General features: G+C 43.2%; 1 long non-coding RNA gene across 1 annotated transcript; it reads right to left on the reverse strand.

Moving 5' to 3' along the window:
* Positions 1-262: 262 nt before the first annotated feature.
* LOC132244239 (uncharacterized) lies at positions 263-27,988 on the reverse strand. The gene is made up of 5 exons (XR_009455831.1): positions 25,781-27,988; positions 25,353-25,505; positions 21,128-21,216; positions 8,133-8,276; positions 263-2,849 (listed from the first exon to the last, which is right to left on the reverse strand). It is a non-coding gene; the product is annotated as an uncharacterized LOC132244239 (long non-coding RNA).

Consider the following 27,988-nt stretch of genomic DNA (forward strand, 5'->3'; position numbering starts at 1 on the left):
CTCATTTCAGTCTTCAGTGATCCTCAGTGCAAATGTAACCACGTAAGAGGGCACAGTATTAAGCAGACATGATACTTTCCAAGTTAATTCAGATCTTATCAGTCATGACGACAGAGAAAGGAAGGAATAGGCAGATATTTCACACGCTGCACCCAGCTCTGGGGCAGCAGATTAAAGTTGCATGTTGTAGATGCTGGGAAAAAACAAGGAAACAACCCCCCCCCCCCCCCCCATCCAGCAGACCTTCAAGAAACCCCCCCAGAGTTAATGTTGCCATTCTCCCAGTCTGTATAAATATGTATGCTTATATTTGCAAAAAGGGCTAAGTCCCTGCTCTTCCTCCAAGTCACGTTGTATTGGTCAGCAGAGTTTTAGCTGGCAATTGAGAGGTTCCTCAGAAGCATTCTGCCAGCCTGAGACAGATGCTAGGAGAAATGACTCAGCTGAAGGGGTCTGGAAGCTGCCAAACCAGCCAAAGTCCTTGAAGCTGTTCCAAAGAGAAGTCGCGGGTGCTTTCTACGAGCAGGCACAGTAGCCAAGCATCTGGCTAAAACTCCAAGTCACCAGTCTCTTATGAAGATGAAAAGCATCATCACAAGCAGAGGCCTCTGTTACAGCCCAATGCTTCTCCTTGTGAGATCCATGCGAGTCCTAACTTCAGCAAGAGTTGGACTGACTTGAGACCCTATCCAAAACCCCCTGGGGTCAGTGAAAAAGGAACTGCAACCAGAAGCATAACTGAAAGGGCAACCAGGGTAACAGCCCCTGGCACCACCTTCCTGGTGGGGTGCAAAAGCAGACATTGCTGCAGTGGTGGCTGATCATATTGCCACAGTCAGTGCAGAAGGAGCAGGGGCTGCCCTGGGCAGCATGCAGCTGCCATACTTATGACTACAAGGCCTGAACCAGACCCCTCACTAAGCACCACAGCCCTAAATCACCATCTGAGTTCACTCCAACAGCAAGCAGAGACCAAAGCACAGCCTTTAAAAGGAGGCAGCTAAAGAACTCCCTAAAAATAAGGAAAGTTTAGCTTGTGATTTTAGTTCTCTTGGAACTAAGTTGCTGATTGCTGTAATTATGCTGGCAGGCAGTAGAGTAGGTGTATTATCAGAGATGCTAAAATATTGGAAGGAGGATATACTTGTTGCAAGAGAATAGTGCAATGCAGTATACTGCAGCAGGTGTTGTTGAGAAGCTTAGCTTTAAAATGTGTGCATGTGCACACACGCACACGCTAATCCTGCTCTGTTTCAGGATGTGCAAAGCCTTCCCTGACCAGGAGCACTGATGGTTTAGATTCCAACAATTGACTTATTAAAATCTAAGGCTAAAAACAAAAAAAAGTTTATGTGGGGGTAGGGGGACACCATTGTAGGTCCTCTCAGAAAATTCCTATATAATATGTGAAGAAGGGAAAACCAACACATTCCTACAGAAATCTTATTGTAAGAGAATGCAAGTCTGATGGAGGCTAGCAGCCCATCAGGCTGGCATGCTTACAACATATGACTTTCTGTAGCCAACAGTACAGGGCAGTGATGTGGCTAAAACTACATCTGCCTACTTTCCACTCTCCAGCCTGCATGACCAGCTATTTATTTGCAGCTGGATTGACTGGAGGCAACCTTCGAGCAATGAGCAAGGCTCACACCACCCTTCCCTGAGCCCATTTGCAGCATCTGACAAAATAGATGGTTGCCTAAAAAGGCAGGTGCCACTGAACCAGTTAGTATCTAAAGGTCCTACAATGCTATCTGCTGCCTGACTTCAGACTAATGTAGCTAACCACCTCTGAACCGTACCCCTTAGACTGTAATGGGATTCTTTACATCCGCTGCCAACACACTTCATTCCCATACTATAGAAATAGTTACAGCCTGTATTAGAAAAATAAAAGTGTTTCCTGGACAACTTCATCAGCCATAAGGCTCTTATTACAGAACTTCAGAGGTGGGTGAAAAGCTTACATAGTAGCACTATAGGTAGGGATTTGCAGATGAACCTAAGGGGGTTAGGTACCTGCTGTAGTCTTGTGGTGGTATTAAAAAAAAAAAATCTTTACAAAGCCTCTCATGGGCTGCAGAATTCTTGTACTTCATGTTAAGTGTTTGTGCATCACCCCAATAAGCAGCCTGTGAAGTATGGTGTTAGGAGTGTAGGCAAAAGGAGGGTGACCCTACACGCTGCTATAAATAACTGTTGCTGGAGGGTCTTCTTCAGACAGTCATCACTAAACCAGCACTCCAGTGAATAGCACTACACCAAGACTGCAGATTTTAAAGCCCAGAAGATACAGTTATAATGATATACTCTGGTGCATACCTAACGCAGGGCAGAACCTACTAATTTCTGCATGAAGGTGAACAATTTTTATTTCAATTCGAGAATACAGAGTTTAGCAAAGCATCCTTTTAGGCACTTGAACCTGGAAGGAGCAGAAGGAAAAGATTTTGATTCACTTACTCTGACGAGACTAACCTTACTCCTTGTCTTCAGCAGACTTGCTTTTGGAAAAAGTTTCTCTTTACTTCTGTTATATCTTCCATGTACATTTTTAATTAGATTACCAAGTGTGTTGATGGAGACAAAGGCACTTCATTGTCCTCTTGCAGTCTGGGTTACACTCATTTGGATGCACTTAAATTAAGAGTGCTGTTCTTATCTAAGCAGTAAGTTTGTGTATAAATACAATTTGTAGGTAGACTGAAATATTCTGGTTTCCTTTCTCCTACTGTCTCACCTTGTTTCTTGTGCAAGCTAATTTAGAAGGTCAGTCGCTCAAGTCTCCCATCTAATGGGGAGATGAAATGCAGGGGAAGCAGCACTGACTTTTTAAACTGCAATACCTGCAAGGAGGAAAATAAAGCAGGGTGGGCAGAGCTAGTAATTTCAGCACACAAGACTTTTCCCTGTTAAAAGCTTAAAAAAAAAAAAAACAAAAAAACAACACAACAACAAAAGCAGAATATAAAGGACACCATTTCTGATCCTAGCATGCTTTAGATCAGCATTGCTCAACCTTCTCTGGATCATTTGTTCAAAATTGTCACAACTTCCTTACAGTGATGGTAATGATGCACCTATCTTAACTGACATGCATGCATTTGTCTACGCAATTTCAAGGACCTGACAAAGAATATCAGACCTTTAGGGATTGGAGGTGTAGAAGAGCAGTGTGCACGTTTATTTTATCTATCTAGCTATAACATGCACACTGCTCTTCCACACCTCTCATCCTTAAAGGTCTGGTATTTGCTGATCTTTGGGAATCTTGCTTCTCAGTCAGTGGGTTAAGCTCTCAATGGACATCACAAAAGGCAGACAGGGTTAGTGAATAGCGTTGAAAAATGGATTACAATCTAAAGCACATACATACACACACAAGTATGTATGCATATATGTGCTTTACATTGCAATCCATTTTTCAACGCTATTCACTAATTCTGACTGCCTTTTGTGATGTCCACTGAGAGCTTAACCTACTGACTGAGAAGCAACGTTCCCAAAGATCAGCATTGCTAGTGGGAGAAGCATTTCATTGACCAAATCCTGGAGCTTCAAATTGCGATATGCTGAAAGGAGATGGAATAAATTTGGCTGATGGGGCCGATGCAATCATCATCATAAAGCTTTAATTGGCCAGACTTATCGATGTCAATTCAAAGCTTACAGTGGGGTGTCTTTTGAAGCCATGGTGAATTGCTCCACCTTGTTTAAAACATGCCATTTGTTCAGTCGCACTAAGCATCTGTACCCGTGCCTAGAAACCTGAATTGTACTTTGTGGTACATTCAAAATACTCAACAAGCAAATCTTCTATAACTGGCAGCTTTATAGGCCACAATCAATTGTCTGATCTTTGTACAGGAAAACTACTTTTTTATTTCACTTCAACACATCCTATATGGGAGGTTATTTTGATGGGAGACTGTATTTAGAAGTGCAGTGAACCATTTGAGATTTGAAAGGTTGAAAACATTATCCTCCTGGGATGCTTCGTTTTGAGAGCTTTTTGGTTGGGAGCCAGGTCTAAGCTTCCTTGATCTCAATTGGGCAATTTCACCTTCAAAACTTTACAGAAAGCAACCACTAACTTGGGCCCTGGTTTTGCTTTCAGATGCACTTGTTTAATTCTCCTGCCTCTAATGAGAGTCTCAAGAGTGCTTTCCAAGGCATGTCTTACCTTGACAAGTAAAAACGAAGACTAAAACTAAGTGCTATGGGAAAGTTTACCAAAGCTAATGGAAAAATCAAAGGGGTATGATAGAAGGAAAGGCTGCTTATTGAGTACATCAGAATGCTGGAGGGATTGTGTCATTCACAACTCTCCCCCTACCCTCACACTAGGAGCACTGCCATTTGCAGATGGTGGTGTAACTGTGACTATGTACTACCGTGTTATAAGATACTGTAGCAGAGACCCTAACCAGGATCTAGCATTAGATCTTGCCCAAACACAGATATTGTCATTGTTTAAGAAAGGTCACAAATGAGGGTCCTTGACGAAAAAGGAGATGCTTGGTGGCGGCTTGTCAAGCTTATTTACAAATCTTGGCTAGGGACGGGAATTACACATAAACCGGCATAAGTAATCAGAAACTGGTTCAAATCTGTAACGTGACAAGTTCAGTACACATATGCTGCTTTCAAAATGGCTGAAACCAGTTTAAGATAAACCTGGATGGATATAGTAGTAGACTCAACTAATTTAGGTTAAAGCGGTTTATTGAATTTCTGTCCCAGATCCTCTCCAGAATCAAGTCAACTCTCAGTCCACCAGCATCCCAGGATACTTTGCACCTCCCCTAAAAACTGCTCCCCTCCCCCATTACAGGGTGGACAGCTTAGCCTTGGTTCTAGCGCCTTGGGCTACTGCAGGCAAATAGCTGCATTTCTGGAATCAAAAGTGAATGTCTGTTCATCTGCTTATCAGTTCAATCTATGTAGCTTAGAGTAACCTGTGAAGATTGAATCAATTCAGCCTTGGGCTTTCTGACTGTTTGTATTTAGCCATAAAACACAAATGTTATTCTCATATTTTTAAAATCAGTTTGCTCCTGGGAATACTCTGCTCAGGGACCTAAAATCTAGCCCCAGCTTCAACCCTGATGCATTATAGGCACTTTTACACATGCGTCAGTGGTGGAGGTGAGGTGTGCTTTAATTAAAGCGGCTCTGAGATCCACTTCAATTAAAAGAGCCACGGATCTCCTGTATCAGTGCCCCCATGCTTAAAAATGGTGGTGGGGGCACTTGAAGTTCGATGAACTTTACTTCAAGCACCCCGACAATCATTTTTAAGTGTGGGGATGCTGATTCAGGAGACACAGGAGGCTAGTGAGTGAGGTAATTGCTATAGATTCATAGATGTTAGGGTCGGAAGGGACCTCAATAGATCATCAAGTCGGACCCCCTGCACAAGCAGGAAAGAGTGCTGGGTCTAGATGACCCCAGCTAGATACTCATCTAACCTCCTCTTGAAGCCCCCCAGGGTAGGGGAGATCACCACCTCCCTTGGGAGCCCGTTCCAGACCTTGGCCACTCGAACTGTGAAGAAGTTCTTCCTAATGTCCAATCTAAATCTGCTCTCTGCTAGCTTGTGGCCATTGTTTCTTGTAACCCCCGGGGGCGCCTTGGTGAATAAATCCTCACCTATTCCCTTCTGTGCCCCCATGATGAACTTAAAGGCAGCCACAAGGTCGCCTCTCAACCTTCTCTTGCAGAGGCTGAAAAGGTCCAGTTTCTCTAGTCTCTCCTCACAGGGCTTGGTCTGCAGGCCCTTGACCATACGAGTTGCCCTTCTCTGGACCCTCTCCAGGTTATCCGCATCCTTCTTGAAGTGCGGCGCCCAGAATTGCACGCAGTACTCCATCTGCGGTCTGACCAGCGCCCGATAGAGGGGAAGTATCACCTCCTTGGACCTATTTGTCATGCATCTGCTGATGCACAATAAAGTGCCATTGGCTTTTCTGATGGCTTCGTCACACTGCCGGCTCATGTTCATCTTGGAGTCCACTAGGACTCCAAGATCCCTTTCCACCTCTGTGCCACCCAGCAGGTCATTCCCTAGGCTGTATGTGTGCTGGACATTTTTCCTCCCTAGATGCAGCACTTTGCATTTCTCCTTGTTGAACTGCATCCTGTTGTTTTCTGCCCACTTGTGCAACCTATCCAGGTCTGCCTGCAGTTGTTCCCTGCCCTCTGGTGTGTCCACTTCTCCCCATAGCTTTGTGTCATCTGCAAACTTGGACAGAGTACATTTGACTTCCTTGTCCAAGTCACTGATGAAGACATTAAAGAGTATCGGTCCAAGGACCGAGCCCTGCGGGACCCACTGCCCACACCCTTCCAGGTTGAGACCGACCCATCCACCACGACTCTCTGGGTGTGACCCTCTAGCCAATTCGCCACCCACCGGACTGTGTAGTCATCCACATCACGGCCTCTTAACTTGTTCACCAGTATGGGGTGGGATACCATATCGAAGGCCTTCCTGAAGTCTAAGTACACAACATCCACCCCTCCTCCTGTGTCCAGGCGTTTCGTAACCTGGTCATAGAAAGAGACTAGATTGGTCAGGCACGATCTGCCTGCCACAAACCCATGCTGGTTTCCCCTCAGCATAATTTGCCCTGCCGGGCTCTCACAAATGTGAGCCTTGATAATTTTTTCAAAGACTTTACCAAGGATGGAGGTGAGACTGATTGGCCTATAGTTGCCCGGGTCCTCCTTCCTCCACTTCTTGAAAATGGGGACCACGTTAGCCCTTTTCTAGTCCTCTGGGATTTGGCCCGTGCGCCATGAGCGTTCGAATATTCCCGCCAGTGGCTCTGCAACGATGTCGGCCAGTGCCTTCAGCACCCTCGGATGGAGCTCATCCGGGCCTGCCGACTTAAAGGCATCCAGTTCTTCCAAATGACTCTGCACCACCTCAGGATCTACGTATGGAAGCCTGACACCTTGCTGCTGCCTCTCTACAACCCCAGTGAGAGACTTGTCGTGCCCCTTGCTTAGGAACACTGAGGCAAAAAACTCGTTGAGGAGTTCAGCCTTGTCCCCCCTATGTGTCACCAATTGCTTCTGCCCATTTAGCAGCAGTCCTATTCCTCCCTGGGCCTTCCTTTTACTCCCTATGTATCTAAAAAACAATTTCTTGTTGTCTTTTACTTGGGTTGCCATCTTCAGCTCCATGGTAGCTTTGGCCCGTCTAACTGCCTCCCTACAAGCACGAGCAGAGGAGGTATATACATCTTTAGTGATCTCACCTTGTTTCCACTTTTTATGTGCTCCCCTTTTGGCCCTTAGGCTGCCCTGGATTTCTCTGGTCAGCCATGGAAGCCTCCTGACCCCTTTCCCTCTTTTGCCTCGCTCGGGGATCGTCTTGCTTTGTGCCCGAAGGATCGTTCCTTTAAGGCACAGCCACCCTTCTTGGGCTCCCATCCCTTCAAAACTCCTACTCTGCAGTGCGTCCTTGACTAATCGCCTGAGTTCATTGAGATCAGCTTTCCTAAAGTCTAGCACTTTCACCCTACTAGTTACCTTACCCACTCGACGTATTATGTTGAATTCTATTATTAGGTGATCACTGTCTCCCAAATGGCTATGTTCCAACACGCTGCAATGCAGTGCATTAGAGCAGCCTCCGCGCTCGTGCATAGGTGCTCTCTATGAACTCAGCTATGTGACTTTACTGCCCGCTCCCAGGTTTCCCATTTTAACTGTTTACATCGTGTGCCCCTCGGGCCAACAGTCCCTTTATGCAAAACAGCTTTCACAGAGCTGGTTCTAATTCACACTTTGGTAACTCAAAAAACTATCTGGCCCTCACTCTTTACCCACTATACATAACTCCATTACGCTTGAGAAGGTGTTCTAACAAGGGCTGCATCACTTTCTACTAAATGTTAACTCTACTAAATGACTCTTTCACTGATTTAGCCTTCTCTTTGCCTTCTGACAGACAAAAGTTGCCTAACAAAACATTATAGATTGCATATGTACTTAGATAGGCTTAAAGGTAGATGAGGAGTGAATGCAGGGACATATCTGTTCTCACACAAGTCTGAACTCTTCTCTTGTCCAGGCATTTGTTTTCAAATATTCAGTGTTGTTCATGTGTACGCACATACCTTTCCTGCAGCAACACTCAAAGGAAGGTGGTCTTCTGGAAGAAGTGGAAGAGGAAGAGAACTGAATTCCGTGTATTTGGGGATCTGTTAATCTCCTAAATCAAGAATTGTCCAAAGGGAGGCCACTTGTGTAGAATCAGCATCCTGTCATTAGAGAAGAAAAAAACAACATCAGTATTCCATCCGTCTCTCTCTCACACACAGCCAGTCTACGTGTAGAATTACATGGCAATAAATTCTTCTCCTATTGTGTGTGCACACTTAAGAGGAAGAAACAAACTGCAGCTCATGTCAGAAAACAACAGTCTCAGTTTAAAATATACCAATCCTAGCACCATGTTGTCAGGTAAAATATTTTTATTTGTCACTAAGTTATTTTCTTTAAAACAGACGCATGAGAAAACGTGCTTTGGGGAGAGATTTGGCAAAAAGTGAAGAAGGTCCAAAAATCAATAGGAAACTATAAAATAGCATGGCATTTATTATTAAGTGCAAAGAAAAGTACACTTTATCCAGTGTGCCACTGTCAAACTGAAATGTAGAAAAAGTATAGCAAAAGGAGCAAGAATGACAAATTTGACTTTCATTAGATTAAAAATTTAGCTATATTAGTCTAAACCTGGAGTACTGACTTTTCCATTTACAGAGCAGGTAGTTATGTACTACGTATGATTAAATACCCAAGTAGGTGTGGTTGCTTAATCTCAAAACATGCAATCTTGTGAGAACAGGCTTTCAAAACTGCCTATAATTAGAAAGGTAACTGAAAAGACTGCACAGTTAGCATCCTCAGTGGTATTTCTGCTTCCAATGAAGGGGGTGAGAATAACAGGAAAAAGTAAGACATCACTCTTTACTAATAAACATCAAAACAAGGGAAATCTTTTTGGTGAATACTTTGCCAAAAACAGTCAGTTTTGGGACAGGGCAAAACTTTTTGTGAATTGGGGTCATATCAGGTTACTAGTTTTGGACACACAAAAAAGGAGTGTGTGGGTGGCAGGTATTTTGAAAACATCAAAATAATTTGTTTCACTGTTGTTGGAACACAATGTTTCAACTTCCCTTTTGAAATGTATTTTTGTCTTCAAGTACAAAAGAAACCTTGAGTCAACTCAAAACAAAGCTCTATTATTTAGGCACCTCTGTTGAGCATCTGCAGCTCCATTGCCTTCAAAGGAAGTAGAGGCCATAAGTCCAACCAAATTGAGTTGAAGAAAAGTTATTAGCCAAAACTCATGCCCGATCAGGGACTCATTTATAGAAAGCTAACCTTTCTGTATGTGGCTTGGAGTCACTGAGAGGCTAGTAAGAAACAGTTTACAATCATATTCTTTTATGCAGCCAGAAACATTTATATAGTAGGATTAAAATGAATGTTTTAAACTGATGAAACATCTTCAGAAAGAAGTGTGAATGACAAGAGAGAAATTAAACCTCAAGCCTAGAAATCTCGTGTATACTCCCCACCCCCCCCCCCCCCCGCCCGCCACTGTGCCCATTAGTTTTTAAACTAGAGTTAAGATGAACTTACTCTGTTTTGGCAATGCTGATTTGCAAACTCTTCTGAGAGAACAGTCTGAGGAGACAAGTAGGAAAGAAAAAATGTCCTGCCATGCTGGGATTTGGGGCAATGGGATGCTGTCTGATATTTAATATCAGACAGCATCCCATTGCGCAGGTGCGGGTCCCGTCATGCCCCAGGCCAGGCTGAACCTTGTACTACAGCTCCCATCATGCCCTGGGCCTGGAGCCCGCACTACGGCTCCCATCATGCCCCGGGCCGGGCCTGAAGACCGCACTACAATGCCCATAACAAATGCAACTCCATTCGCTCACCAGTTGCAATGGTTTCAACATTGTCAATGGTATTTTCAAGATCTCTTAACAAATGGGCTATACATTCTGAACTGTCACACGCTGGTATTAACATGTTCTGAATACTATCAGTAGGAAAGTTTCCTTCAATATTATTGACCAATTAATATTTTTTCTAAGGTCTTGACTCCACACAGAAATTGAATTGGTTTAATTTAAATCATTTTGGTTAGGGACAGACATTACACATAAACCAATTTAAGTGATCACAAACTGGTTTAAACCTGTAACAGAACAGATGTTTAATGCACATAAATCAGTTTCAAAATGGCCAAAACCAGTCTGGAGAGAAATCTTGTTGAATGTAATGTCAGACTAAACTGATTTTGCTCAAACCCGTTCATGCAATGTCTGTCCGAGATCCCTTGCTGGAATGGGTAAAATGAAAGAGGCTAGCTGCTCTGGAAATGTCAGTCAGCAGAGTTCTAAGTTGATCCAGGCAGAAAAAAATTCCTCAAAACTATTTTTAATAGAAAATGCCCTATGATTATGAGAAAACAGATTGGTCTCATGAAGTCTTATCAAGTTTGACAAAACTCCTCATTGATAAATATGTTGGAGATGTATTTTATAACATCTCATTTAAATATTTTTAGACAAAGTATTTGTTCATATGAGAACTCTTTGAAATGTTTTTATTAAAAATGTTGAAACTAAAATGAAATGCATATACTATAGTAAAATGATACATTTTAATTGAACCTTTTTTTTTTTTTTTTGGAATTTTGTCACGAGAAACAGTTCAAAAATGCTTTTTATTTACCCTGACTTAGGATAAAAGATCTGTTTTCTGAACATCTCAGTTGTTGAGTTTACCAACTTGATTGATAATAATAGAAAAATCAGATCTGCACTTGTATTTTTATTCTTCATTAAAATGTGGACAAAAAGTTAACATTCCTTTCAGCATTTCAATAAGCATTGTTAATAGGCAACATTTAAATCTTGTTTGGCAGTGTCTGTGGTCTTTGATAATGAAGGACAGCTTTAGAGAAGTGCCCAGCCAGGAATTGATAACAGTGTTCATCTCCTCTAACTCGGTGTTCACCACCTCATTAAGAAAACAACACAGGGACATTACCAGCTACCTGTTGATTCTCCCTTTGTCCGGTCTGCCACAGCACGCACCACAGCCAACATGTGGTCTGCTAGCTAATGCTGTGTGTCTGCATAAGGGATGACAGAATCCCTGCTTAGCAGGGAGTGGCAAAGGGGAAGCCAGACAGATGCCTGTAGTCTGTGCCAAGCTCCAATCAGGGAGCGGAGGGGAGGGGCCAGCCCTGCTGTCCAGCAGAGAGCCCCACCTAGCCCAGAGAGCATGCCAGGATGCTGAGGGTGTCTGATTTAACTTAAACCAGCAAGGGGTCTGGGACAGACATTGCATGAACCAGTTTGATCCAAATCTGTTAAGTCTCATACTGCATTCAACCAGGTTTATTTCAAACCCATTTCAGCCATTTTCAAACTGGTTTAAGTGCACTGAACATCTGTTCTGTTACAGGTTTAAACCAGTTTGTGATCCCTTAAACTGGTTTATGTGTAATGTCTGTCCCTAGCCTTATAGCTTTGAATATAACATGAATGCCTAGACAAAATTGTTTAAAACAAATGACAACATACACAGGGCATTTCTTCTCCTCTCTCCCCATCCATTTCCTTGAAGGGAATGTGGCCTTGTTCTTGGTGTTTTGATGTTTTAGTGGAAACGGAATTTGTGGCAAATCTGCTTAAGAGCAATAAATAGATTGTTGTTCTTCCCTTTGTGTAAGAAGAGATGCTGGCTGTGTGACATCAGTGTAGCAGGCTGTGAATGAAGCATGACATAAAAAACCCTTGCCCATTGCACAGAGAGAATACAGAGAGTGCCCTATCATTTATTATATTGCAACATTATGTTATATGCTATATAGAGACAAAGAAGCCATTAGGACTTTGAAACCTTCCACATCACATACACCTTCCCCTTTGTATGATTTCCTTCACTACATCGACCCCTTTTTCCATCACTAGTTTGAAGCATTAGAAGTAAACCTTGAGCCATTTTCCAGTAACCTACTCCCTCCCTTTAAACACAAGTGGGGCCCTATCCAGGGTTTACAATGATGTAAATCCTTTATTTCTGTTGAGTTATTCTCATTTCTTTCCCCCCACCCTGCCAGTATAAACAACAGGAGAATCAAGTCCAAGCCCAAAGATTTATATGAAACCTTATGTATGAGTCTATAGAGGGAGGCAGGTGTGTAACAGAACATATACACAAAAAATGCAAGTGCAAAAAAGGTGCAAAAAACCTTTGCAGATTCTTTGTTCCTTTTTCTACTTCACTTGCTGAGACTTGATACTATGCCTTGAAACTGTTGCATCTCAACTCAAGATAGAACAAAGTAAAATGAGTAAAAAAAAAAAAAAAAATCATCTCTCTAATCACTCTCCAAGTGTTCCAAGCATGGAAAAAAGTTCTAGTCACAGCATTTTTTAAACCAAATAATATACGGTTGTCTTTTTTAACAGAACAAACTAAATAAAGATGAAGTCTGTTTCCTGTTGCAAAAAGAGCTCTTCCTAAGCACCTACATAAAGTAGGAATAATACAACACAATGGTGTTTCTTTGTTCAAAACTTCAACCAAGGTTCACAGTGAAAAAAAAAAAAAAAGAGTTTGCTTAGCAAGAGCGCAGATGATGGAGAGGATTGCTACTCCCCCTTAGTTATTCCTTGCTCTCCCTGCTGCTGGAGACTAGGTTCTAGTTGTCAGTCATGATTAGTTACCTAACTGAGCTCCCAAGTCACAGGTGGCTGCTCTCCTCTCCAGTCCCAGCAGCAGCAAAGGTCATTTCCAGCTGCCCAAAACAGTTTCAACAGGAGCTTCACACCCTCACTGCACCAGGCAAAAAGGAAGATCCTGCCAGCGCGATACCGGCAAGTAAACGTGCAATGGAGGACTACAATTAACCCAGTATTACTCATGCAATAGCCTGATTGAATTATGATGGCAGACAGTACTACCTGCAGCTGTCAACACAATGCTGGGTGGTGGGAAATAACTTAGCAACCTCTATGTTGCCAACAGCTTTGGAGATGAAGTAACTTTGGGGGGAGGTACGAGTCTTTATCCCTGGTGGAGGAAACGCTACCGAAAGGCAGATGCCATGGCAGAATGGACTGGGCTCTCCAACCTTGGTTGACAACTAGTCCATGAGTGGAACCCTGAAAGGCAGATGGAGTTAAGATCTTCTTCACACCAGCAGCTCCTGCAGTCAAGCTGGCTCCAAATGTACTAGTCTCTACCTTTCCTTTGGGATTAGCCAGCTAGCCTGAGAGGAGTTCATTGATATATAGGCAACTCAAGTGCCTCCATATAAACTGCCCAGGGACACAAAAGCAATAACTGAGTGCACATTCAGCAGGACAATGCAAAGACAAAATGCCTTGGATGCCCCTGCCCCATTAGGTTATATTTTACTATGGTACTCTCCAAGGGAAAATGGTAGGGGAAGCAGTGGTGAAATCAAACTTATCCCAGAATTCTGTGCAGTGATGAGCATCTCTTACAAATTCAGGATTCAGACTGCTGCGCTGATGCAATGAGCTATAAAGGAGCACGCCTGGGTTTAAATATTAATTGCTTTGATAAACAGAGAGCAAATTGACCACGAAATGAAGGATGAAAATGCAACAAAACAAACCAAGGTCTAACAAAATAAGGAATCAAGCATATGGGCTCCCCACTCTGCCTAGAAGACGTTGGTCAGCCTCTTTAACATCATTTAATTTATTGGTGCCCTAAAGCATATCCGTCTCAACAACAAGCTTTATGCCCATTACTGGAGATGTGCAGTAACTGGGATATTTCTGCTTAGGGAGTATTTTTTTTTAAAAGAGGTTTCTATTCTGAACTGGAATTAAAACAAAGCATCTTTTGAAATGAACGTTTTCATTCGGAGTCAACTGAAATGTTCCTTCACAATTCAAATTTGTTTTCCATTAAAGCTTACTGTGACAGGGGGCCTCCCGGAGCCGAGCTCTGTGGCCTGCCCGCCTGTCACTGTGACAGCAGGCCTACTCAGGGCCTAGCTCTTCATGGCCCGCCCACCTGTCTCTGGGCAACCGCCCGCTCATCTCTCCCGCCACGCCTTTGATGATAATGAGTTCAATTCAGATGATAATTAAGCAGGAGGCTGCCCTTCGACTGCCCCGATGCCCAGGGGCGCTCTGCAGCTCTGACCTCCCCTAATACCGCAGCCCAAGCCTCGCAGATGGCATCATGGTGTTCAACATCTCACTGGCCCCACACTGGGCCCCAGAATCTTCCACGTGACCCCACTATGGTCTTCCCTACTCAGGCGGCCACTCCGCCATCATCTCGGCTACCTCACCCACCCGAAGTCTTGTTCCCCTCTCAGGTGTGGTTCCCCCAGAACCTTTGGCTACCTGGCCCTGGCCCACCTCAAGGCCAGTCGGGACCCCAGGCCCCTGGCTCTTGGGCGTCCCTCGCGGTGGGCCCCCGGCCCTTTTGACCCTCACTGGTCCTGGCCCCAGCATGGGCCAGCCGAGGGGACTCTCCCCTTCAGGCTGGGTCTCTCTAGCCACTCGCTAACACTGGGCCTCACCGTACCACTACTCCCTTCCACCTAGGAGCAACCGCGGCACCTCGCCCACGTCACTGCCACTCTCGGGGTCCGCCCTCTCTGGGCCCCTCAGAAACACTGGCCCTCTCAGCCCTCATAAACCTGGCCCTCTCGGCCCTCCTCCAACTCAGGGGTCACCTACCCGGTGGTGGTGGGAGCTAGGGGTTAAGGCGCCCCGACCCACCTTTCACCGGGGTGATCACTGGCCTGGCATTTCCTGCGGTCTCCAGCGCCACTGAGAGCCCCACCAGACCACCCACTCCCGGCAGGGTGCAGTTTTAGGTCATGCCCAGGACCAGGAGCCTCCTGCCAACCCCTTGCAGCTCCCCCTTACCTCCAGGAATTCACAGCAGCCCTAAGGCCAGGCGATGTTGCTGCCTGCCCTCCTGCAGCCAAACTGCCTGGTTTATATAGGCCTCAAAATGGCTGCCGCAATCAGGCACCTGGAGGCTGCCGAATCCAGGCCCTTAAAGTGGCAGGAGCACCCTGTGCTCCGCCACACTTACATTATAAAAAAAAAAAAAATCTACATGAAGAGTTGAAAAGGTTGGATCCAAATGTTTCAATATTAAATGCCTTGTTTAGGGTTCTTTTAGATGAAGTTTCACTGAGAGGGAAAATTTTTATTTCTACAAATTTTTTTTTTAAAGGAAAAAACATGGCATCCGATCATTTTAAACTACCCTTACTTCTAACATGCTTCCTACATGGTGTTCTAATGCTTAATTCAGGTAGTGTTTTAAAGGCCTTTTAAGACTGTAGGGTTTTTTTTTCATTTTCATTCAATACTATCAAAGTCTTGTCTGGAATAATGTTTGAACATGTCCCGCAGTGAAAGAATTCTTTTTTCAAGTTAGGGCTCTTGACTTAGGCTTTCTTTCACCAAAGGAATGTGCAACTCAGGTCTGTCTTAACAAGCTTTCCTATGTATAAAAGCTTTAACTTCTTGCAACCTAAAGAAGAAGAGAAAAAGGCAAGGAAAAGAAAGGGGGAAATATTGGACCCTGGTCCTGGAAGAAATTTCAACCAATGGACATGAGTGTGAGTGTGAAGGGAGATTTACAAGTTCCATCCCAACACGAGTAGGATTCTGTTTGCCAAGGTTAGCTGACAAGCACAAAAATGGAGTAGCAATCAACTTGTCTCTAAGAAGGTCGACTGTCAATTTGAGAAGATGGAACTTGTTTTATCATCCAACTTTTAAAATATCTACACAGAGCAAGACATGCTTTTAACTTATAAAATAATACTGAGTTTGAAATGTTAAGAGGATACACACACTATAAATATATAAAATTTGAAGTGAAAATAAAGCAAGTGGTTGGCTAAACATTTTTTTTTTCTCCAAAAAGGCCATGCTACCTAGAAGTTAGATTGAAATATTCCAAGCCTTTTTACTCTTGCAAATAAACATTTAAAAACAGAGACCACTGCTTGCACAACTAGTCTAACCAATGCGATAACCATTGATTGAAATCAGTGGAATAGTGCCCAGACATGTTTTATATCAGATGACTGACTGGTGCTCTCTGTGTACGAGGCAGGGGTCTCTGTGTGTATAAAATTGAGATTTGTACCAATTGGCAGCCTGATGAAACAAGCCTGGGAATTTTTCCACCGATTTCAATTATTTCTACCTGAAATCTTGGCCTCATAGAAGACAAAGTCAAAACTAGCATGGATTTGACTGCAACCAGGATTTCATCCTTTGGATAAGTTTCCTAGAAGTAAAATGACAGCCTTAAAATATCCTCAAAGCTTTCAGCAGAGGTTTTTCTTCAAAACGTACCAGCTGACAACTTTTTGGTAGCCATCGGTATGGTTTTGTGGTATAATTTTATTCCCATTAACCGTAAGACAAAAAATACAACAAATAAAACTATACCAAATAGTAGGGGTGTGCGAAGCAGGCATTATTCGATTTGGATTTGGCTGGATTCAGGGGATAGTGATTTCGTGTTTCAGATCTCTGTCTGATTTGATTTGGCTGAATCTAAACCTGAAGATTCAATTTACATTCGGAGAATCAGTGATTTGGACAAAGACACAGCTTTATATGCTTTTTCTACATACCTTGACGTACCAGGCACAACTCGTGAACGCTGAGCTGGTGGGGTGGATGGGGCATCTCACAGGAGCACGGGGGGCTCTCCAGTGTGCTCAGCGGCAGACCCAGAAGTGAACCGCAAAAAGCATAACAAAATGCATAGTATCTTCAATGCCTTGTTTCTCTATTATTGTTCGAGACATTCACTAGCACAAGAAATTTACCCTGTGGGCAGGCAAGAGTTCAAGAAGGCACCACTTAAGAGAAGTAACAGAATCTAAGGGCAAAATTACAGGACTCCAGAGGCCTCATGTATATTCTCAGCTCTGCTACTGACCCACCAGGTCAACTGAGCCAAGTTATTTCACTTCTCTCTGCTTCAGTTTCCCCAAGTATAAACAAAGAAAAAAGATTGTGATTCCCTTTGTAAAATGGAAAAGTGCTATATAAGAAGGTAGGGATCATGTTAAAGTGCTACTTATTCTAAGGCATATCATCATGGCCTTCTGCACATAAGTGAACCAAGCCCTGGTGAGTTCACCACCTGCATTCCCTCAGGTTTGGTCTTCATTCTTCATATTTCCCAAATAATAACAGTCCAGTGAAAATAATGGATGAGAGGAAAGTGGCACATTCCTTAGCAGTCCTAGAGTCTATATTCTCCTCTTTATATTTTAGCTGTTCATTTTTATTAACACTGTCCAAATACAGCTTTCCTTCTTCCCTCTAAACCCAGCATTGGAATACGTGAACTATTTTATCACTGCTAAGTATACAGTACAAGGACCTACCTACCCCCTGTTGCTTCTCACGTTCAGTGGCTTAAAAGCAATGAAAAACTGTTTCTGACTATTTTAAGTGTAACAATGTAGCTAAAATTGGATTATACTAGCTCCCAAAAAAGTGATATCAGGTATCAGCCTCCAGCGAAGCTATTCATATGCTTTTGTACTTTCAGGAACAGGGCTTACAACCAAATATATGCACATATACTTTAAATAGACTGCAATCATAACCTCATGTACAAATGGTATGTTAGGAGCAACCAACAGATGACACCAAGGTGGGGGGAGCAGTAGATACGCTGGAGGGTAGGGCTAGGATTAAGAGAGACCTCAACAAACTGGAGGATTGGACCAAAAGAAACCTCATGAGGTTCAACAAGGACAAGTGCAAAGTCCTGCACTTAGGACAGAACAGTCCCATGCTCCGGTACAGGATGGGGACTGACTGGCTGGGCAGCAGCTCTGCAGAAAAGGACCTGGGGGTTTCAATGGACAAGAAGATGAATATGAGCCAGAAAGTGTGCCTTTGTTGCCAAGAAGGCTAATGGCGCACACGGCTGCATTGGTAGAAGTGCTGCCAGCAGATTGAGGGAAGTGATTCTTCCCTCTATTCAGCACTGGTGAGGTCACATCTGGAATAGTGTGTCCAGTTTTGCTCCCATCCCCCAGCTACAGAAAGGATATGGAACAACTGGAGAGAGCCCAGCAGAGGGTAATGAAAAGAGTTAGGGGGCTGGGGCACATCACTTATAGGGAGAGGCTCAGGGAACTGGTCTTATTTCGTCTGGAGAAGGGCAGAGTGAGAGGAGATTGGATAGCAGCCTTCAACTCCCGGAAGGGTGGTTTGAAAGAGGATGGAGCCGGACTGTTCTCAGCAGTGGAAGATGACAGAACAAGGAGCAATGGTTTCAAGTTGCAACAAGGGAATTTGAGGTTAGATATTAGGAAAAACTCTTTCACAAGGAGGGTAGTAAAGCACTGGAACAGGCTACCCAGAGATGTTGTGGACTCTGCATCCTGGGAGGTTTTTAAGACCTGGCTATATATACAAAGACTTGGGTAGGATGATTTAGTTGGGGCTGGTCCTGCTTTGAGCAAGGGATTGAACTAAATGACCTCCTGAGGTCCCTCCCAACCCTAATTTTCTATGATTCTATGAAATGGCTGGGAAAGAAGCTAACTGGGTCATGCATTCAACGCAAACAGACAGACGCCGTGCACAGTACATCTACTCTCATGTATGCCCTGCCATTCACATCAGTGTTTCAAAATTAGGCACCTCTTGCACTCCATACTTTGGTACAGATCTTCAAAAGCTCACAGCATTCTCATTTAAGCATCAAGCAGCTCTAATTTGGGCAACTAAATACGATGCATTTGCTTTGCAAAAAAACCCAGCAAAAAACAAACACTCAGCATATAAGCTTCCTTAAAGAACAAAAGGGTCTAATGAAAGGGACGCAGATCTGACTGTCTGTTTTTTTCCCGTTACTTTGTTGTCAACTCATGGATTTTGGAGTGATGCACTAATACTCTTTATATAACTGGCCTTCAGACCTCACCAGACAGAAATCATTAAGCAAACATTGCATTTAGCAACCAAATCATTCTGTACCCATTTAAATACTTACTCAAGCTGTATGTTGAATAAGCATCTCCTTTATAGAAAAGCTCCACTGAGTTGCATAAGCTTATAATCTCACTTCACAGGGCATTTAGATCTTCCTTCCCTGACTTGTCCTCACTCCTTAAAAAGGATGGCATGGGCTCAGCCTAAGAGAGGTGCACAGATGTCCTCCAAGCGTTTCCCTCAAATGCTCCAGCGTAAAGAAACATCAGGGGAGGAGTGTTCAGTGGCCGGACAGCAGAGATTTCAGGCAGCCATGAGGACCGAAGGGCAGCTCAAGGAGACAACTCTTAGATGGGCTCTGGCATCTGTGTTGGTGTCTCTCTTGGCCCATAAGGAAGCCCAAGATCCGAAAAGCACAGTGATTGCTCTACATCACCACAGACCCTGGTTTGCCCTTAGTTACGTGCTTTATGCTGTCTTTCTAAGTGGTGCAGCACTGAATCAAACCCCTGGGCTCAGAGAGAACAAAGTTGGTGAATGGCTTTGTAGGCTTCAAGAACACCATATGCTATTACAATCTACAGGGTGGCTCCAAAACTCATTTAAAAAGGTGGCAGTAAGGAAAAGATTATATTCTAGAGGGTATTCCCAGTTAGGGTTGAATCTGAAAGTTGAACACATGAGAGTCATGCAGTATGGATAACTATGATCATACTGTAACTTTATTTGGTCTTTTAAAACAATCTCTAACAGGAAAGCAATTTTGGCTAGTTCCACCAGTAGTCAATAAAGAAAGATTTTACTGTGCTATTGAAGGAGAACAATAGAAACGTTCATCACCATTATGTGTAAGCAAACAGCTTATGCAGCATACGTGGTCTATCAGAAAGCGAAGGACATAACTTGAAACAGTAAGGTTAGCACAAACTAGAATAAACTGGCTTTTATCAGCTCTAAGTTACTCAGTAAGGGAAATTTAAATTAGCAGCAAGTGGCGATTGTTGACTGGTGAAGCTGTTGCTGTGATGATATCCTCATGTTTCCCATATAATGCTTTGTGTAATTCAAGAAGTGCAACAGGCAATCTCCCTGCGGGGCAGTTCTCCGTTCAGAACACATTCTTTAATAAATCAAGTCTTTAAACTTATGTTGTGGTTCGTCTGAGCCTCTGCCCAATGAACCCGGGGACTTAGATTTTCCCCCAACACTATAAACAATGCTGAAAAACATTTCTACTTAAAATCAGCCACTGCCCACACTGCGATTCCTGGACTATTTGCTGGGACAAAAGCCATCACAAGAAACAAAGAACGATAAGGAATTGAACTTGATTGATTGTGTACATTATAAGAATGAGAGGATGATTTGGTAGCTGAAGCTGTGCATTTGGGCCCACAATAGCTGGGCTCATTTCCTAATCCAGCCAGTGACCTCCTGTTTTACTAAACCAATTTATTTAGCATCTGATCCAAATTATCTTACCAACATACCTCACCTTTGATGCACTGTTAGCCTCAAATAAGACTACTAATATGCTTAGTGTTAAACACATGCTTAAACGCCTTTCTAAATTGAGGACCTTAAGTGCTCCATGCCTCAGTTTCCCATGGTTGATGCAATAAGCCACCCTGCTGTGTGCACGCTCTGTATGAACTAACTGCTTCCCTGCAGTGCTAAGTTAGCACCCTGAGCTGCTCTCTCGCATGGGCATGCTCATTACCCCATGCTCAGGGCCACTCAGAAGAGGCTTAGCTGCCTCATTTCCAGCACTTGGCATGTGTGGGTGGGGGGCTTCATGCTTTCCATGCGTGCTCCTCAGAAACTAACAGCAGGGAAATAAATCAGGCATATCCTGTGCCTATTGTGGCCCCAGTCAGGAAAGCTCAAATGCACACATGATTTCACTGGTGCTACTTATCCCATTGATCCCGATACTACTCACAACCAAGCATATGCATAATTCATCGGAGGATCTGTGCAAGAAAAGACCTGTGTCTAAGACTCTTAGATGTTAACGCTACACCTCCAAGATAATAGAGACCAAAGATTTTTTACACAATCATTTCGGCCTCAGCCCCATGACTTACCGTTGAAATACAGGGCCAAAGGTCTGCTTCTTTCCAAGACCTGAAGAAGGGCGATTTGTGGCCAAAAGGTTGTCACATCTCTCTGCCAGCTACACAGATGGTTTAATAAAAGATACCACAATTTAGACATTTCCTGGACCGTAATAGCTACAGTAAGACCCCAGCCCTATTAGTTGTACTATAGAAATTATTTCCCCAAGGCGTGCAGTCTTAATTTGAAAACAGCAACTGGTGAAGAACACACTGCACCTCCAGGTGAATGGCAACCTAGCCCCTTCAATAAAAACACATTACTTCTCATCTTGAACCTATATTTTTTGCTCAGTAAAAAGCAATCTGTTTTCAGGAAACCCAGAAAGACACTTATGGAACACAGTCAAATCACCTCTTAAGGTTTTCTCCAGCAAACTAAACAGACAACTTCTTCTGTCAGTCATTCTTTTGGAAGATTTCCCAGATCTCAGATCACTCTTAATTTTTTCTTCTGTCTTTTCCAGCATTTCAATATAGACAACAGAACTGGACATTTCATTCTAGTAATGGGCTTGCCTGAATTGTATACTATGTCCATGCACCTGCTTATCTTCTTAGGATAATATTTGGAGAGCAGGAAGCATCTCTTACTATAGGTTTGGACAATGTGTCTTTGCCTCAACCGGGTCCTCCAGATGCTAGTGTACTAAGTCACATAATATGAGGAGTCACCCAAGGTAGCTGATCACCTAAATTAAAACAGAGCTCATTTCTGCATATCTCTTGAGGAAGCAGAATTTGAATGAACATTTTGAACTGAGATGAATAAATTGCAACTTTGAGAGAAAGCACCAGATATCAAATACTCCTGAAGGATATGAAGATCCCACAGGCATTTAGAAACCAAGCCTATTTGCAGCATGCTATCATCTTAATATAATGTCAAATACCAGTTCCAGCTACAAAAAAGGCTTAAAGTAGATGGGAAGTTTTGTATTTCCCTGGTGCTGAAAAAGAAGATTAAAGTAAAGGTCTGAACTCATGGAAACCAGATGCCAAAGTTTTTAATGGGTCGTCTTATTATTATTGCAAACAGCAACTTCAATGATCAAGCTAGGAAAAATAAGAGCAGGTATTTCTGCAAAATGAGACTGAATGACTAGCGCTTTGAATCGAATTGTAAATAGTTTCTACAGTGCATTTACAACTGTGTCAACAATAAACCTACAAACTAAGAATGATCTAGGCTTCAATTTGGGATTTCCATCTGTGATATCTTAATGCAACAAATAGCTAAAAAAAATGCATATTTTGCGCTAATGTGTTTTCCTGAGTTGAAAGGGAACCTCTCTGGCTGTACTCACTATTATGATCTGCATAAGAAACATTTCCACAGTCATTTAAAACAGCCGTGAACAGACACATTTAGTCCCATAATATGCTTGTCTGCTTATTTTGAGGTCTGATATGAAGATTTGGAATGGCAATACTGAAAATAACAGTGAACATCATAACAAGCCCTTGAAAGAAATGGCCTTCTAAAGGATTTTTTCTTAGCCACACAGCATAGAATATTTCCCAGTGGTAGTGGATATTCAGAGACAAGAAGAATAGGACTTGATTGGTTCTTTCCTTCAGCTTAAGAAATTATGCAGCGCATAGAACATGAGTCTAAAACAAGGAACTAGCAAGAGCATTTTGCTTTCCTTGTACCTCAACAACAGCTCAATGACTTTGAAAATGAAAGCACTGTAAGAGCCGGTTCTAAAGCTCATTAAAGTCAGTGAAAAGACTCTGTCCAGTGACTTAAGTAGGCTTTGAATACACCCCTTTTCTAGGACTACACCTACTGTAGAATGTGGAGTATGATCCAGATGTACACGATAAGCAGAGTCAGTGATATAGCATTTGGAAGGGAGTCCCGGGATTATTTGAAAGTCTGGATCTACAGTGTGCACATAACAGGCACTACAGAAGCTGGGACGCACAGAAACCTGGGCACAGAACCACATATCTGCAAGTGCAAAAACATACCAGACAAACAGGACGCCGTTCCAGAAAGTCAGTCCCTGTACATCATATTTCTAAACCCACTTGGTAGCATTATGCATAGTGTCATTAAGACAGCAGGCAGTGAAGCAGACTTCCTGCCTATACTGAAGCAGTGCCAACAGCTTCCATCTTAAATTAGTCCTAGGGACACTTTCTTTGATGGAGGAAACAGCAGCAGGACTCCGATGAGCCCCCGGAGGGGCTGGAAGTGTGTCTGAGGCTGCCAATTCAGACCTGAAAAATCAATTGTAGAAGACCTTGGCTGGCACCTGTTGCCTCGCCTGTTTGCTCTGACTGCCATTTGCTTTGATGGGACTTTGCGATCACTTGGCTGTGATCCTTTGAAATATTCCTCATAAAGCTGTCTTTTAAAGTGTAGCTGTGCAAGAAGTGTAATAACTCACACTTGTGTTTGTTCAAAGGCATAATACAAGTGCCACATTAAAGCCACAAAAGAAACACACTTCTGAATTGTAAAGATTCACTCTACAAATTAACCTGAACAAACTGCAGCTAAGGAGAGGAACCAAAAGTGTTCCCAGTTGAAGGAGCCAAGCACTAATACTGAAGCAAACCGACACTTGCAGGGATCGTTAGCCAACAGGCCTGTGCGAATTGGGTAGTATTTGCTTTGGATTCAGTTGATTTGGGGGGCAGTGATTCGATTTGGTGATTTGAATCACTGTCCTGATTTAATTCGGCCAAATCTCTGAGTCAGCCAGGCCAGGCCCACTATCCCAGCCCAGCAATAGCTGCCCTGCCCCACCCAGCTCCCAGCACCTTGGGGAAAAAAAGCTCTGGCTTCGCAGGTGTTGGTGGGGGTGGGGGCGCTCCCCTCTGCCCCCCCCCCACTGAATGGGGGGCTCTCCCATGCCCCCCCTCCCCTAGCCCCCTCACAGGTGCCCCACACATGCCAGCTCTGGCCCTTTAAGACCCCCCCTGAAGAAACCCCGGACTCATCTCCCTCCTGCTGGTGGGGGGTGATCCCTGCTGCCCCAAGCCATACGGGGGGCTCTGCACAAGACCCCAAAGCCCAGGGGCTGCACCAGGAGTGTTGAGTCCTGGGGCTTTTCTCCGCTTTTTATTTTCTTAAAGGGCAGGACCCTGACTTCAGGCTAACACAGCTAACTGCCTCACTTTTCTAGACACAGAAGGAGGTTTGCCACACCTGCCAGGCTGAGTTCTCCAGGCTTAGGCAGATGTACTTCAAACCATTCCATTTCCCATACCACATACACAAGTCAGAGGTCAGGTTTCTGTCAACCAGTCCTACTCTGGGTTAATTCCTTGACAAGGTATCCAACAAACAAAGTCCAACAACATTCAAGGCCAGCTGTGGTGTTCAGCTCCTCTAAAAATCTATTCTGCTGCCTTTGTGAATATTGGGGATTTGTATACAGACCCAATGTGCATGCATGCACATCCATTCAGGCATGCGTGCATGCATATGTGTGAGTGCATGCATGAATGTGTGTGTATGTCCCTTCTTAACATCTGCTTCGTTCTCCTGGAGTGTCTCTTCTTGAAAGTCGAGAAAGCACCTTGTCCCTTCCAAAGCAAATCATAACAACAATAACTAAAGAAATCAAACCTGAAAACTGAGGAATTTTACAACCTTCATTTAGGTAATCCAATTAAGAGGATATGGATAGAGAGGAAAAATTGTTTAAAAAAAAAAATTGCACTACCAACCCCCAAAGGGAAATTAACTACTGTAAAAGGTTAAAGGTGGCATTTTGATACTCAGCATCAAGATGAAGTGTGGACATGCTGGAGAACATGAGCGCCAAAAGTCTTACCACATCAGTACCAATGTGCCCTTTAACGTTTTCAGTGTTTAGGACTTTTGTGCCTGCCTAGGAAAGATAGGGTGCAAGTTAACAGCATACCAACTACTCTTCACTGATCTCCATTATGGACAATTTGAAAGAGCTCCAGCATGGGTTCTATGCAGCTCAGCTCAATTGAAAACAAAGCAAAAATTATTTAATCCCACCCCCCAAAATCAACTAGCAAAAAAAAACAACAAAACCCTAAGTCCCTACTGTAAAAGTAGCGCTTGGAAATAAATGTTGAGGTTAAGCAGAACCATAACAATTCTAGAGGATCTCTGGAGTTAGCTGCATTACACTGAGCTGAACTTAAAAGTATGCTCAAAGTGTTCATATACAAAGTTATTGCAGATTTGTACACAGTTTACCTCTGCATGAATAGACCGTGGCAAAGAAATCCTCAATCTGTTTCTTATGATCTCTCTCCACCTCAAGTAATGTTTTGTTTAAACACCACAAGGACCATGAGCACCCATCATAAATGCTGAAGGATGAGTGTGTCTTCTTTCAGGTACCAGTTACTGTGTTGGAAAAGAAAATGGATGAAGAGATAAGAAAAATGAGAGAAGAATAGGAGGGCAGCAGATACAGGCTAAGGTTAAGGCCCAAACTAATTATGTACATGCCAAGCTAGTCAAAGCTAACCAGGATCTCCAGTCCTAAGATTCAAAGGAAAATCACTGTGATTTATTTTCACAAAACAGAAAAAGGTCCTTCCCTTTAATGTCCAAACACAAATACAACCAAGCTTCCTTCAGTCTGAATCCCAACAACAGTATTATAAATTGTGCCTCACCTTGACAAAGTATTTGCAGAGCAGTCAACAGCAAACACTTGAGGACTTCTCTCCAGCAGACTGCTGCACTCAAGCTCCAGCTCCAAACACAGCAAACTACTTAATTAATTAAATTCCCCACACCTGGTTCAAATCACCTCTCCAGCCCCCAGAGGGAACACCTGTGGCCATTATTCTAACCCAAGGAAGAAGTTTAACTCCTTCCCTGCCAATTTCTGAGGATGGAGAGTGGTTTCTTTATTACTCAATGGGATGAAGTCTAGGGAATAAAAAGCATTAGTGGATTTCAAGCATTTTAAATAAACTGCATGTTTCAATATAAGGCCCATCATGGATGCTGAAAATAAAAAAGGGAATCCCAGGTTAGGAGTGCTAAAGGCATGGAAGTAGCTGTTGACAGCCATTTATCAGAAGACAAGATTACATCTCTTGAATAGATTGGGAATAATGGAACCATTACATTTCAATTTCCTTTTTCATAATCACAGCACCTGAGACTTGGTGAGAGTGAATCTCCTAAACAAGTTGTATAATACATAATTGCATTGCTTTACAGAGAGAAAATTGGAATGGAAAAGGGGCTGGAGAAATAAATTGCAAATATCAAAGATGTTATTTAGTAAAGCAAGTGGTGGGTCAACTCTGTGGATTTTCAAGATGATTTTTTTAGTCCACATTGAATATAGCAACTATTTAATATGTCTTTCTGTTTTGGAAATAAGTTTAGCCAGGCCTCTTACTTGACTAAGAAGAGAGAGAAAGAGAAGAGAAAAAGATGCTAATGCTATGTGTTTTAAAATGTTCTAAGATAAGGAAAAACCTTCATGTCTTGTTTTGTCTGTGTGCAGATGTTAACCTCCTCCTTTCCACCAAACCAGAAGCTGATAACTGCTCCCAAAGCATAGTGTTTGGTTTTTTTTTCTGAATAAGCAAACTGCTTACGTGTGACAAACAAATGACCAACATCTTTCTGTTTCTCTCCAGGTTGCTTTGTCTGAACCCTGCATCTTTTCTCGCTGTCTAAAGTATAAATACGCTTGTAAATGTGTAGAGGTCAGAGTTCCTTTGAGAAATCTCCCTGTGATCACTTGTATAGCTTTAAATAAACCTAGATGGCTCTGCCAATTCTAATACAACCACAATGCGAAGTTTGATTTCTTCCACAATTTGGTGCCGTGACTCGGAGAGAGATGCCTGGAGTGATCAGTTGAACCACAGACCGTCTCCTCACTGACGCCCCGGCTAGCCAAACTAAGGTAAGAGACCTTTTGAAATCTCTATTGGGGCTTTTCAGTCAGAGACTGCCTGTGTGTCTCCTGTTCACTGCTTGAGGCTTACCCTATCCAACCCTTTTGCTGCCAGAATTGTCAGACCCACTATGTAAGTAGGAACTGTGAATTAAGATTAAAGAAAAGAGTAAAGACACTGTGTTGCTGCTGTCATTGAATGAATCCCTGTGTGAATTGAGTTAAGTTCTGCAAAAAACTATGAGGTCTTTCTGAAGCTAGGAGTGGAAACCTTGTGCAGCTGCCCCGCGGACACCAGACTGTGTGCTCTTCGAAAGCAAGGGTGCAAGGTGGAAACTCTTGGACTGAAGGAGATCAGGGTTGTGTGACAAATTTTCCCTACCCCCACTCTCATGAATGAGCAGTGTCTAACAGTGAGCAACTGCATTGTGTGCCGGTGCTATGGACATTAGCCACAGCATTTCTGTCCGCTAGCAAATCTCACAACCTGACCAGACACCTTCAATAAGCCTCCCCTGTGTGAAAGACCTGTGTGAATTGAGGTTAAGGATATGGGAAGCAAAGGGTCTAAAGACGTACCGGCTCTGCCAGAAGGGACTCCAGCATTGTACATGTGCACACACTATGGCCATAAGAGTTGTACGTTTCTAGGTAAATGGAATGGGTATACCAGAGATGATGCTAGCTTGCAGTCTCCTCCGGAGGGAACATTTGATTTAAGTAAAATCCTTCATCTCCGTGGAGCCCTTGAGTCAAGAGGCAATAAACCACCACAGACTCAGTGGGACACATTTTTTGATTGGTATGCAGAAGCTTCCAAAAGACGTCAAGAATCTCAAGTTCAGAGCCTCAAGCACTCCCAAGAAAAACTAAAATCTCAGATAAAAGAATTAAAATAAAAAAGTGCACCAAAAGGGGATCCCCCATCAACAACATTATCAGCACTAATACAACTTTATCC

This window comes from Alligator mississippiensis, chromosome 11, assembly GCF_030867095.1.
Source record: "Alligator mississippiensis isolate rAllMis1 chromosome 11, rAllMis1, whole genome shotgun sequence".
In the NCBI taxonomy this organism is placed as follows: Eukaryota; Metazoa; Chordata; order Crocodylia; family Alligatoridae; genus Alligator; species Alligator mississippiensis.